Source organism: Penaeus monodon, chromosome 16 (genome assembly GCF_015228065.2).
Source record: "Penaeus monodon isolate SGIC_2016 chromosome 16, NSTDA_Pmon_1, whole genome shotgun sequence".
NCBI classification, from domain to species: Eukaryota; Metazoa; Arthropoda; class Malacostraca; order Decapoda; family Penaeidae; genus Penaeus; species Penaeus monodon.
This window is the reverse complement of record NC_051401.1, coordinates 36224828-36229827: the sequence shown is the minus strand read 5'-3', so window position 1 is coordinate 36229827 and position 5000 is coordinate 36224828. Positions and strand designations below refer to the sequence as shown.

The following is a 5000-nucleotide window of genomic DNA, read 5'->3' as shown; positions in this document are numbered from 1 at the left end:
TAAGAAGTGAAATACTAAAAACCAAAAATACTGACCTTAGTTTTACCGCAACGGAAAAGTTCTGTGTCAAGTCCAGCCTCTCGAACGTCTTCTCTGCTGCTTTTTTGTCGTCATTCTCACTGATCATGATTTCAGGGGCGAGGATCTTGTAGCTAGTGAAGAACAGATCTCCATGAGAAAAGATTCTCTACACTCTTTATGTTTCCAGAAAGAACACAATTTATCGCTTATGAACAATCTGCAAAAGGACTAACCGGTGCTTGAAGTCATGGTAAGGCATCCTGTTGGGGAAGCCCTTGCGGCAGATACGGATACCCTCGAGCACACCGTTGCAGGTCAGCTGGTGCATGATAAGACCAGCCTGAACAGCACCTGGTGAGGGGATAGCAGAGGCGTTAATTAACTATTGCTTAACATAAGAGTGATTACTGGGGTATATGCTGCATGTATTTGCATGTATGTTTTGCGCGGCCCCATACCTGGCGTCTTGTCTCGTTGGGCACAATGCAACGGATGAAGTGGGGATGAGTAGAGTGCAGGGTCGTCATGAGACTGTTCAGTTGGTCTGAGGAAATGAAACGACATATTGAGTTATGATAATAAAGACAACTACTATCGATACATCTCTCAAACACTGCAAAAGACCTGCATTTTTACGAGCCAGGAAACTGCATTGAAAATAACATATACTTACCATATACCAGAGGACACAGTCTTGAAACCAGCGACCCCTTCTTGCCACCCTTACCTCCTTGCCTAATGAAGAAGTAAAATGTGTATTAATAATAAATTAATGAAATGTATGAATAGGTAGAAAAGAAACAAGACAGGAATCGCCATAGGTAATAGAAGTTATAAGTTTCCCAAAATCATAAGGATAATATGTTTGGAAATTCAGTTTCATGTGAATCCTACCTTTTCCACCACCAGCGTCACCAGACTGACCAGGATGGTCAGCAAAGCACAATACAAGCAACTGATTAGTAGCCTTCTGAGCTGATCGACGACAGTGTCGTTGAGGGGATCCTTGTTCTTCTCCAGCCAGCCACTCAGATTGTAAGTCACAGTGCCGGCGTAGTGAACGATGGCGAAGTGACCCTCAGACTGGCCTGGCTTGGGAGGCTTAGGCTTGATGAAGCAGGGAGACTTGCCCAGATGGTTGGCCTTCAGCTTCTCCTCAAACGTCTTGTCAGTAGCCTTAGGGAACATGGATTCCTCCTCGAGAATAGCGAGGAGACCGAGTTTCTGCAATGAAATAATCAAGATGTATATTGGAATTTCTCATACATTTATATGTCCAGCTGAAGGGATATCTCGAAGACATTGTAATTAATTCGAAACAACACATCAACCGGCAGAACATACCTTCTCGAAGAGCTCAATACAGGCTTGCAGATCCATACCGAAGTCGACGAACTGCCAGTTAATCCCTTCTGACTTGTATTCCTCCTGCTCCAGCACAAACATGTGATGGTTGAAGAACTGCTGCAGCTTCTCATTTCAGAAGTTGATGCAAATTCTGCTCGAAGCCGTTGTACTGTACAAAGGAACATCATTATATAAGTAAGATATGAGAAAGAAAAGTCCCTAGTTGAGTGACCAACAAGAGAAACAATTGAGCAATTGTGGAATTTCAAACCTATTCAGCAATATTAACCCAGTGCGAAACGGCAGAAACGAAAGGCTTACGTCAAAGATCTCAAAACCAGCAATATCAAGCACGCGATGAACATGGCACGCTTCATGCCGGTCTCGAGGGTCTGGTTACACTTCTTCACGATCCACTTGAAGAGACGGCGAACAGGGGCCTTGCCAGAGCACCAACGGGGTAGTTAACCTGATTAACGTTCTTCCCTGGGTGACGAACTCAGCGCCGACCTTGATCTTGGGCTTGCACAGGTTCTTGTACAGCTCAGCACTGTCGACGCCCATAACCTCACCAAGAATATCACCAGCCCGGAAGGGCGGAGTGGGTTAAAGCTTCCAGGATAAAGAGAGATAAAAAATGCATATGCCTTCCATGCCATAAAAATGAAAGATAAATGTCGGTTGAATACCTCGGTACCGTCGGGTTCGGCCTGCTCTTCTCGGCCCCCCTGCTTGAACTTGAGGTTGCCATGTGCATGACGGAAGCAGTGAGCTTGTAGGCGTTCATCGCGCTCCTTGGTCAGTGAAGTTCAGAATTGTGAAAGCGTTCTGTTTGGGAAAGGAAGTGATCATGGATGACATTTTTGTGTATTAATCACACACACACACACACACACACGTACGCACACGCACACGCACACCCACATGCAAACACATATGTGTGTGTATATATATAATAATAATGTATACACACACACACATACACATATATATGTGTGTGTGTGTGTTTATTACATATTTGATTTTTGTCAGTAACTTTGGAAAACTCAGTTTATTATGGTTATTGTGGATGTTAACTTAACATCCATTAACAAAATATCAAACACTAACGTGTGTGAATTCCATGTCTTCCTTGTCATCAATAGAAGGCACAGTGACCTTGCCCTGAGCAACGTAGTTGTAGTCGTAGATGTCGTCAGTAAGATGACATATTTCGTTGGGAAATTCTGTTTGTAAGCTCTCACATTATCATGGTGGTTTTTCATCATTGAAAAGTAATACTTGGTCGAATAATTGTAACTATCATGTCCATTCAAATCAAGGATTTTTTCAGTTACTTATAGTTGCCTCACTAGTTATCATTAATTCAATTGGTAAGAATTACGCGATTTTCCGGTAGTGCCACTATAAAGCCATGCGGTACTTACTCTTCATGTAAGGGACTTGATCGGACATCATCTGGTAGAAGATGTGGTAGCCTCGTTCAGCAGCCTGCTGCGAGATGACGCGAGCCTTCTCCAGCAGGTACACCTCGATGTCAGCGCCGGACAGCTTGCCATTGGGGGCGAAGTGGATACGGATGAACTTACCCTGCAAGAAGCGATAAATGGGGATATCTTAGTAATTTCTGATTACACTTATCATAAAGTGAATATTCTGATTGTGTTTCGGAGAGACTATGCCTATTTTCTACGCCGAACGGATACTCACGAAACGAGAGGAGTTGTCGTTACGGGTGGTCTTGGCGTTGCCGTAAGCTTCAAGAGGAGGATTGGTCTGCACGATCTGGTCCTCCAAGTTCTGTAAGAGGGAAGCGGACCTTTCGAGTAAACAGATATCTAAACAAATGCCGAATATCCACATCCGAACAATATTCACAATAAATGCTTACTTTAAAGAATATGTTCTTCATATATGATTTTTAAAAATCTACACAGAACACGAGAGTTACCGGTTTGTTCTCGTCTTCCTTCTTCTTGGTGGTGGCGCCGACGTTGGCGAAGTAGGACAACACCTTCTTCGTGTTCTCAGTTTTGCCGGCGCCAGACTCTCCACTGTAAAGGAAAGTATGCCATTTATTGTACCAACAATTAATGTCGGAGAAATTGTACCGTGTACAAATATGAAGGCAAGTAAGGTTGATATGTATATGGATATTTATGGGTATATATGCATATATATGCATATATATAATATATATATATATATATATATATATATATGTGTGTGTGTGTGTGTGTGTGTGTGTGTGTGTGTGTGTGTGTGTGTGTCTGTGTGTGTTTGCACAAAACGCACATGTGAAAATATGAACTCGTATTTTGTTCACAATGTGTGACGTTTACTGTGCCTTGTTTCCCGTACATAATTGTTATCTCGTGATAGTGATATGTTATGATGTGCAAGTCCATGACAATGACACACAGTGATGATGAAGTGTAACGTAGACCAAAGTCTAACTACTTATTTAGACTTTGGTGTAGACGGGAACCCGCTGAAGACGGTGACGAGGCTTGTGAGGATCCAGAACGTCTCAAGCAGTACCGGCCACGACCAACGATGGTGGAGAATCAGAGATTCCACCCCTACAACCGCACTGTGGCAGCTAGGCAGGGTACGGCCCTTTTCCTCTCTGGGGAAGCCTACGTCCATCAACGGACTTTTCAAGGCTAAAGAAGTAGACGGTGGTGTACGCGTTTTCTCTATCTGTGTTTGTTGCTAATAAGCCCATAGAATTAGTGTCTTGTGTTCGGCAGATAGCAGCTGGTTTAGCGGTAGTAGCGAGACGCCTGAGACGTAGCAATATATATAGAGAGTTTATATACACAATCATTCTATATACTCACATGCACGCTAGCACACACACACACACACACACACACACACACACACACACACACACACACACACACACCACACACACACACACACACAAAACACTCACATATATACATTTATTATATATATATATATATATATATATATATAATATATATAATTATATATATGTATATATATATGTTTGTGTGTGTGTGTGTATATAACATATGAATATATATAAATATACATATGTATATGTGCGTGTGTGTTAGTTTGTGTTTATGTATGTGTATATATAAATATATACTATGAACGTATTATATTTATTTGTGAAGGAAAATGAATATTTCCCTTCAGTTATGTGAAATGTCTATACATTTAGGTACGCTAAAGCCGATGAATTTTCATTTATGAGTTGTGACGCCAGATTTAAACTATTCATTAGTTTATCACAGGACAAGTGCAATGTGTAGGTACTTACGTAATAAGCATAGACTGATTAGTTCCGGCTGGAAAAAAAGAAAGGGGATTTCCATTAAACAACCAAGTAGTAATATTCATCCAAATCAATCACTGAATTTTAAATTTTGTTTAAGTTAATTTTAAGTCATCTGTCTATCTGCATCATCTCAAAATTAATACCAAGGAACTTCTGTTTTTGTCTTACACTGCAACATGTCCATGTAGGCGCCGTCGGAGATGGCGAAGAGATGGGGAGGCACCTCATTACGCCTCTTGCCCTGGTAGATCTTGACGGTGCGGTTGGTGTAGATGGGGAAGCGCTTGTAGGGGTTGACGGCGATGCAGAAGAGGCC

At 41.9% G+C, this 5000-nt stretch overlaps 1 pseudogene; it reads right to left on the bottom strand.

The window, feature by feature from the left end:
• The window catches only part of LOC119582741, a 10812-nt pseudogene that overhangs the window by 5431 nt on the left and 381 nt on the right, over positions 1 to 5000 (bottom strand).